Below are 9,970 nucleotides of genomic sequence, written 5' to 3'. Positions count from 1 at the left end.
ACCTGTATAGAATCTTTATAGTCACCCAGTTACGTTGTGACGTTTGATAGCACACTAAGTGTTCCTCCGGTATTCGGGAGTTGCATAATCTCATAGTCATAGGAACATGTATAAGTTATGGAGAAAGCAATAGCAGTAAACTAAACGATCATCGTGCAAAGCTAACGGATGGGTCAGGTCAATCACATCGTTCTCTAATGATGTGATCCCATTTATCAAATGGCAACTCTTTGTCCATGGCTAGGAAACTAAACCATCTTTGATCAACGAGCTAGTCAAGTAGAGGCATACTAGGGACACTCTGTTTGTCTATGTATTCACACATGTACTAAGTTTCCGGTTAATACAATTCTAGCATGAATAATAAACAGTTATCATGCTATAAGGAAATATAAATAACAACTTTATTATTGCCTCTAGGGCATATTTCGTTCAGTCTCCCACTTGCACTAGAGTCAATAATCTAGATTACACTGTAATGATTCTAACACCCATGGAGTCTTGGTGCTGATCATGTTTTGCTCGTGAGAGAGGCTTAGTCAACGGGTCTGCAACTTTCAGATCCGTATGTATCTTGCAAATCTCTATGTCTCCCTCCTTGACTTGATCGCGGATGGATTGAAGCGTCTCTTGATGTGCTTGGTTCTTTTGTGAAATCTAGATTCCTTTGCCAAGGCAATTGCACCAGTATTGTCACAAAAGATTTTCATTGAACCCGATGCACTAGGTATGACACCTAGATCGGATATGAACTCCTTCATCCAGACTCCTTCATTTGCTGCTTCTGAAGCAGCTATGTACTCCGCTTCGCATGTAGATCCCGCCACGACGCTCAGCTTGGAACTGCACCAACTGACAGCCCCACCATTTAATAAAAATAAGTATCCGGTTTCTGACTTAGAGTCATCCAGATCAGTGTCAAATCTTGCATCGACGTAATCGTTTACGACGAGCTCTTTGTCACCTCCATAAACGAGAAACATATCCTTAGTCCTTTTCAGGTATTTCGGGTGATCCACTCCTGGATTACTTTGGTATCTCCCTGCTAGACTAATAGCAAGGCACACATCAGGTCTGGTACACAGCATTGCATACATGATAGAACCTATGGCTGAAGCACGGGGAATGACTTTCATTTTCTCTCTATCTTCTGCAGTGGTCGGGCATTGAGTCTGACTCAACTTCACACCTTGTAACACAGGCAAGAACCCTTTCTTTGCTTGATCCATTTTGAACTTCTTCAAAACTTTATCAAGGTATGTGCTTTGTGAAAGTCCAATTAAGCGTCTTGATCTATCTCTATAGATCTTGATGCCCAATATATAAGTAGCTTCACCGAGGTCTTTCATTGAAAAATTCTTATTCAAGTATCCTTTTATGCTATTCAGAAATTCAGTATCATTTTCGATCAGCAATATGTCATCCACATATAGTATCAGAAATGCTACAAAGCTCCCACTCACTTTCTTGAAAATACAGGCTTCTCCAAAAGTCTGTATAGAACCATATGCTTTGATCACACTATCAAAGCTTATATTCCAACTCCGAGAGGCTTGCACCAGTCCATAAATGGATCGCTGGAGCTTGCACACTTTGTTAGCACCTTTTGGATCGACAAAACCTTCTGGTTGCATCATATACAACTCTTCTTTAAGTATCCATTAAGGAATACAGTTTTGACATCCATTTTCCAAATTCAGAAATAATTTTCTACCCATGGTGGTAGCTATGCATGGCCCCGAGTTTTATCTTTAATTATTTTGATAAATAATTTTGGACTATAAAAAATAACTCTATAATGAAAATATCGTAACTTTGGACCAGCTGGGCAAGCAAACGAGCAATTATGCCAAAAAGGCAAACAAAAAGATGGACAGAACTGAGAAAAGTCCCTTTCTACACAAAGAAAAGGCACTTGTGTTAAAAAGGTAATAAAAAAGAGCAACATAAGTGAGAAAAGGTCATTTCTATACAACAAAAAATGCACTTGTGCCAATGCCATAAGAAACCCGACACCTCATATATCAAAAAAGGCACTTATGACAAAGGGTGTGTAGTTGCCACCATGCGTGCGTAGCTACCACCATGCATAGGAAATCGCCTCTCTTTCCAAATTTCATAATCATAAAATGCGGCAATTGCTAACATGATTCGGACGGACTTAAGCATCACTATGGGTGAGAAGGTCTCATCGTAGTCAACTCCTTGAACTTGTCGAAAACCTTTTGCAACAATTCGAGCTTTGTAGATAGTAACATTACCGTCAATGTCAGTCTTCTTCTTGAAGATCCATTTATTCTCTATGGTCTGCCGATCATCGGGCAAGTCAACCAAAGTCCACACTTTGTTCTCATACATGGATCCCACCTTAGATTTCATGGCTTCAAGCCATTTTGCGGAATTTGGGCTCATCATCGCTTCCTCATAGTTCGTAGGTTCGTCATGGTCAAGTAACACGACTTCCAGAACAGGATTACCGTACCACTCTGGTGCGGATCTTACTCTGGTTGACCTACGAGGTTTGGTAGTAATTTGATCAGAATTTTCATGATCATCGTCACTAGCTTCCTCACTTCCTGGTGTAGGAATCACTGGAACTGATTTCAGTGATGAACTACTTTCCAATAAGGGAGCAGGTACAATTACCTCATCAAGTTCTACTTTCCTCCCACTCACTTCTTTCGAGAGAAATTCCTTCTCTATAGAGGATCCATTCTTAGCAACGAATATCTCGCCTTCGGATCTGTGATAGAAGGTGTACCCAAAAGTTTCCTTTGGGTATCCTATGAAGACACACTTCTCCGATTTGGTTTCGAGCTTATCAGGTTGAAGCTTTTTCACATAGGCATCACAGACCCAAACTTTAAGAAACGACAACTTGGGTTTCTTGCCAAACCACAGTTCATAAGGTGTCGTCTCAACGGATTTTGATGGTGCCCTATTTAACATGAATGCAGCCGTCTCTAAATCATAACCCCAAAACGATAGTGGCAAATCAGTGAGAGACATCATAGATCGCACCATATCTAATAAAGTGCGGTTACGACGTTTAGACACACCATTACGCTGTGGTGTTACAGGTGGCGTGAGTTGCGAAACTATTCCGCATTGTTTCAAATGAAGACCAAACTCATAACTCAAATATTCACCTCCACGATCAGAACGTAGAAACTTAATTTTTCTTGTTACGATGATTTTCCACTTCACTCTGAAATTCTTTGAACTTTTCAAACGTTTCAGACTTATGTTTCATCAAGTAGATATACCCATATCTGATGAAATCATCTGTGAAGGTAAGAAAATAATGATACCCGCCACGAGCATCAACACTCATCGGACCGCATACATCAGTATGTATTATTTCCAACAAGTCTGTTGCTCGCTCCATTGTTCCCGAGAATGGAGTCTTAGTCATCTTGCCCATGAGGCATGGTTCGCAAGCATCAAGTGATTCATAATCAAGTGATTCCAAAAGCCCATAAGCATGGAGTTTCTTCATGCACTTTACACCAATATGACCTAAACGGCAGCGCCACAATGAATATGTGTATCACTACTATCAAGATTTAGTAAAAACAGACCACTCATCAATGGTGCATGACCATAAAAGATATTATTCATATAAATAGAACAACCATTATTCTCTGACTTAAATGAATAACCGTCTCGCATCAAACAAGATCCAGATATAATGTTCATGCTCAACGGTGGCTCCAAATAACAATTATTTAGGTCTAAAACTAATCCCGGAGGTAGATGTAGAGGTGGCATGCCGACGGCGATCACATCGACTTTGGAACCATTTCCCACACGCATTGTCACCTCATCCTTAGCCAATCTTCGCTTAATCCGTAGCCCCTGTTTCGAGTTGCAAATATTAGCAACAGAACCAGTATCAAATACCCAGGTGCTACTGCGAGCATTAGTAAGGTACACATCAATAACATGTATATCAATTATATCTTTCACTTTGCCATCCTTCTTCTCCGCCAAATACTTGGGGCAGTTCCGCTTCCAGTGACCGGTCCCTTTGCTGTAGAAGTACTCAGTCTCATGCTTAGGTCCAGCCTTGGGCTTCTTCACTTGAGCAGCAACTTGCTTGTTGTTCTTCTTGAAGTTCCCCTTCTTCCCTTTACCCTTTTTCTTGAAACTGGTGGTCTTGTTGACCATCAACACTTGATGCTCCTTCTTGATTTCTACCTCCGCAGCCTTTAGCATTGCGAAGAGCTCGGGAATCGTCTTATCCATCCCTTGCATATTATAGTTCATCACGAAGCTCTTGTAGCTTGGTGGCAGTGATTGAAGAACTCTGTCAATGACACTATCATCAGGAAGATTAACTCCCAGCTGAGTCAAGTGGTTGTGGTACCCAGACATTCTGAGTATATGTTCACTGACAGAACTATTCTCCTCCATTTTACAGCTGTAGAACTTATTGGAGACTTCATATCTCTCAATCTACTTGAAATATTAAGTTCAACTCCTGGAACATCTCATATGCTCCATGACGTTCAAAATGTCGTTGAAGTCCCGGTTCTAAGCCGTAAAGCATGGCAGACTGAACTATCGAGTAGTCATCAGGTTTGCTCTGCCAGGTGTTCACAACATCTGGCGTTGCTCCTGCAGCGGGTTTGTCACCTAGCGGTGCTTCCAGGACATAATTTTTCTATGCGGCAATGAGGATAATCCTCAAGTTACGGACCCAGTCCGTGTAGTTGCTACCATCATCTTTCAACTTAGCTTTCTCTAGGAACGCATTAAAACTAGCAGTGTGACCCGCGCAATTGCGCGGCTAGATCTAGTACATATTTTGATATTGAGTTGATTCTCTAGAAGATATTTGGTTAAATATCAAAAAATATGACCGGCATATATACTTAATGGAAAGACTGCCACGATTTGGTAAACATTTATTTGTACTAATCATATTGTGGTGTGGGTATAAGACTATCAATAGAAGACCAATGGTATTAAGGCTTTGGGCTCATGTGTAAAGCATTGCTCCTTTGGTCTTTCCCAGCCATGTCGCTTGATTGATGCCTTTGCTGCACTTGCCACAGTATAATTAGAAACCAAAGCTCTGATTGCCATTGCTTTGAACTTAGGTTCCTGAACCTTTTCATTATGCACCAACTTTCTCCTATCCCACCATAAATACTAGGAACCAATAGCAATTAATTCCATTGAATTTCAAAGATCGAGGACCACACATTCTTCAGCTGGCTGTAGCAATTAATATTCTAGCACAACTTCTCCCGCATGATCCACAACATATGATCAATAGCAAAGTCCAAACCTAGTAACCGACATAGCTCTTTAGCTTTTGCACAAATGAATAACAAGTGATTGGTATCCTCCGCTCCTATACCGCACGTAGGGCATTGCCCACTAACTTTTATATGTCTATTAGCCAAAGTCACCTGACATGGTAGCGAACCTAACAAAGTTTGCTAGAGGAAAAAATTAACTTTAGCAGGACAACTTAAGCTCCAGATCGTCCCCCATATTGGTGAACTCCATGAAGGTCTGATTTGTATTTTCTCCTGATATTTTATTTCCATATTAGCTATGCCACTCCGCAAAGTATGCCGATCTCACTGAGAATCTCCTGTTTTTGCACAAGTTCCATGCTACGAAGTTCGACATATCAAATTCAGGCAACAAAATTGCAAGGATCTGCGCCATATCAACTTGCCAGAACGTTTGAGAAACCAACTCTTCATCCCAACGATCTGTAACAGGGTCAATGAAATCACTTACTTTGGATAGTAAATTGCCTCCACGAGCCGTGATCGCATTCCTGGTAGGTGAGTTAGGGATCCATTCATCGTGCCAAACATCGATCTGACTAGCATCACCAAGACATTAAAAAGTATAGCTCAAAAAAGGTTAATATTGTACTTAAAAAGTGTTAAATATGTATAAGTAATGATGCAAAAAAAACATATATAAAAAAATGTTTCATATGTATACAAAAAATGTACAAGCTGTATGAAAAAATTATATTCAAAACATATATATAAAAGAAGTTCAATTACGTATTTTCAAAAATTAAACGAGCACAAAAAATGTTCCCGGGCCGGCCTTAAACATCTGAACAACCGATAAAAATTAGATGAGAGAACACACTGAACAACACGCAAGCCTTAAACATCTCTCGCAAAGAACCCGGGCCGGCCTGATTATTTTTCCTTCGATCGCTAGTTCGCTACCTTCTTCTTTTTTTCTCTCGCTGAACGCTTTTTTTGTTTTTCCGTTATTTTTCATAGGTTTTCTTTGTTCTCTTCATGGTTTTTTCCTTTTCTGTAATCTTTGCTTTTTCATCTGTTTTCCTTGTTTCTTTCTCGATTCTCACCGGTTTTTATTTATCTAAGTTTTCCTCTGTTTCTTTTTTGCTTTTTTCCCCTTTTTTTTGTTCTTTTCTTTATTTTCATTGCTTTTTTTTAGTTTTCTCGGTTTCATGTTTTGCATTGTTTTCTTCTGTGTTTCAATATTTTGTTTTTGTTTTCTTGGTTTTTCTTTGTTCTTTGTTAATTTTTATTGGTTACATTTTTGTTCAACACGTGTTAACTTTTTTCCAATACACATTCAAAATATTTCTTATATATCACAAAAAATTTCTGTATACATATTTTAACATATTTGAAAAACTTGATTAACATTTTTCGAGAAGTTATTTTTTAATGTCTACTTTGTTTTCATACACATTGTACATTTTTTGGTATATATCAAACACATAAATTTCTAATACACGTTTAGCATTTTCAGATCCCAGTATAACATTTTTTGAATAAAAGGTCAACAATTTTTTATTTCTTGGTTTCAATATATTTTTTCTTTGTTTCTTTATTCGTTTTTACAGTTTTTCAATACGTTTTGCATTTGTTTCTTATGTTCATGTTTCGTATTTTTTTTGTTGTTGTTTATTCATTTTTCTTTATTTCTTTTGTTTGTCGTACTACATTTTTCGTATACGTTAAGAATGTTTTCTATTACATGTTTAATATTTTTCAAATACAGGTTAAACACTTTTTGAATACATGGGCAACATTTTTTAAACAATTTTAAAATTCTTGATTAACATTTTTTAACACTCGGTCAACATTTTTTATATTTCATATTTTAAATATTTTCAAATGCTTGATTTACATTTTTCAAATAAAAGACTAACATTTCTTAATATATGGTCAGCATTTCTCCTATACATATTTGACATTTTACAAATTCTTGATTAACATTTTTCTAAATCAATACTAATTTTTTTCATACATGGGCAACATTTTTCCTACACATATTTGACATTTTTCAAATGATTTTATGAATATTTTTAAATGAAATAATAAAAAAAATTAATACCTGGTCAACATTTGTTTTATACACATTTAACATTTTTCATACAAGGTCAATATTTTTCTATAGACATTTAACATTTTTTCAAATGCTTGATTAACAGTTTTACAAATGTAATGAATATATGTTCAAAAAAAGTATATACATTTAACTTTTTTTTCAAATGCTTGATTAACATTTGGCAAATACAAGTTTAACATTTTTTGAATACAATACAAGATCAATGCTTTTGAATACACGGGCAACATTATTTATATACACATTTAAGAAAAATAAATGCTTGTTTAAATATATTTTTAAATAACACAATCATATTTTTTCACACACATTGAATATTTCTTGTATACATTTTTCGTACACATGTGAAACATTTTCTATTTACACATTCAACATTTTTCAAATGTGTAGTTAACATTTTTTACAATTTTGTATGTAAAGTGTTTTTTGTATTATATTTATTTAGCACATTTGGAAGTATAAATGGAAGTAAAAAGAGAAACAAAAAATGAAATCAAAAAGATAGAGGCCGCGCTGTTCTAGCTAGGAGCCCATCCCCCCTCTCCCCCGCGCCGCTGGCCGCTCCGGCCACGGCGGCCACCAGATCCCGGGGCCGTTCGCCCCAGCCCTCCCCCTCCGGCGCCATGGGGCGCCCGCGCTCTTGCTGCTCCACGCGCTCTGCCCGGTCGTGCTCCAGGGACAGCGTGGGTAGGGGCCTATCGGTGCCGCGACAGTCTGGATCCAGTGGTCCGTCCACAGTGCCGGTCTCTCAGCCGTCCCTCCCTTCGCCAATGGCTACCCGCGGCTCCCCGCCGCGAATCCTGCAGCGGGGCGAGTGCTCCAAGGCGCCCCCCCCCTTCTGCACGCCGGATATCTCAAGCCCTCCCCCTTCTGGGCGACCCCAGCTTAGATCCATAGTGGTTAGGCCTTCCCCGCAGCCGAGCTCCCCCCGTGAGGCCTTCTTAAGGCGTTTCCGCGGGCTCTGCTTCAGATGTCTCAGCTCCGAGCACCGGCGCATAGACTGCAGAGATCCGCTACACTGCATAGAGTGCAAGCTGCCTGGTCACCGCGCCCGCGACTGCCCCCTGCGGCGCGGTCCGGGCCATCTGCCGCCTGTTCGGGGCCCCGTCCGCGAGCGGCTGCGCTTCCCCTCGCCGGCGCCCCCCGCCCCGGCCATGGAGCGTCCCACCCACACCGACCCCTCACGGCGCCCGAGGTCCGGCCACTCGGTGCTGGTCGAGACGCAGGAGATGGAGCACCAGACGTTCCTCCTGCGTCGCCACGCCGTCCTGCTCGTCTGCACGGCGGAGCGGCACGCGGCGAGCCCCATGTCGGTGGGGCGCGCTTTCGACACCCACATGCGCACGCCGGCGCACCTGCTTCGGGTCACGAGCCACGACCCGGTGGACTTCCTCGTCCATTTCGAGCTGCCGGCGCACCGCGACAACGCCGTCTGCCTCGGCTCCATCGACGTCGACGGCGTCTGCTTCACCATCAAGCCCTGGCACGAAGATGATCACGTCGTCCACCAAGACTTTCTGCTCCATGTCCGCGTCGTCATCGAGAAGATGCCCCTGCAGCTTTGGTCCATCAAGGGGGCGGAGAAGGTGCTCGGCAAGAAGTGCATCGTAGACCGGCTCGACTCCAGGACGCTCGAGCGCGGGCACACGAAGACATTCGCATGCTGGGTGTGGGTGTGGGATGTGGCGCTCATCCCCACCAGGCACACGCTCTGGAGGACGGCCCGGGGCGCGGGGCGCATTGAGGCCATGCAAGGCTTCTCACCGCCGAGCAGGGAGGTCGCCCCTCCGCCGCGCGTCAAGCGCCATGATCTGCTCATCCACGTCGACCTGGTGGAGGACTGGTCCCCGCTGTCGCCGCGCTCATCACACTCGGCTCAGAGTGGCCTTCCTTCCTCGAGCTCTGAGGAGGGGCGCAAAGTGCCGGAGATCTGGCCCGGAACCTGGACCATGCACGTCGAGGATGGCCAAGGGCATGGACGGCGCCACCCTGCCCTGGTGTCGCCTTCTGGCTGCGGTGGCATCCAGCTGGGGCCTCGCCGCGACCACGACGACCACGACAAGGACCATGGCGGGCGGCGCTCATGGAAGGATACCCTCCTCGGCCACGACAAGCTCCCCAAGCGAGATGCAGCCCCCGTCGCGCGCCAGCGCAGCCGCACGTCGGAAAGCCGCCGCGGCGGGAGGAGGCACGCCCAGCAGCCGACGGTCCTAAAAGCAACGCCTCCCCTGCCCCTGCTCCCCAAGCCGCCGGCCCAAGGTGGCCCAGCCTCTGAAGACCCCGTGCAGGCCTTCTTCGACTCCACGGGCCGGGACCTCCCGGCGCCCGCGCGTGTGGATGAGGCCCAGCAGGAGCTCGACGAGTCCATCGCCTCTGCTCTCGCCAACCCGCTCGAATTTGCTGCCTGCCGCGCCACCCCACCCCCCACGATCGCCACCAACCTGTAGCTGGGCGCGGTTACGCAGCAGGTGATGCAGCTGCAGATCAACGGAGGCGCGACCGAGGAGGAGCCTCACCACCTCTTCACCGCGGTGCCTCCGCCCATCATCGCCGCTCCGCCACCCCGGCGCCCCTCTGCCCCTCCCAAGACCCGAGTCTCCTC

The 9,970-nt window shown here is 43.7% G+C and overlaps 1 pseudogene; it reads left to right on the top strand.

Moving 5' to 3' along the window:
* The first annotated feature begins 7,991 nt into the window (after positions 1–7,991).
* LOC147988502 (uncharacterized) lies at positions 7,992–9,112 on the top strand (annotated as a pseudogene).
* Positions 9,113–9,970: the final 858 nt, after the last annotated feature.

The sequence above is a fragment of the Triticum urartu genome, chromosome 1A (assembly GCF_056163025.1).
Source record: "Triticum urartu cultivar PI428250 chromosome 1A, HENAU_Tu73, whole genome shotgun sequence".
Lineage (NCBI taxonomy): Eukaryota > Viridiplantae > Streptophyta > Magnoliopsida > Poales > Poaceae > Triticum > Triticum urartu.
The sequence above is the reverse complement of the archived record's forward strand: the minus strand, read 5'-3'. Positions and strand labels throughout refer to the sequence as shown.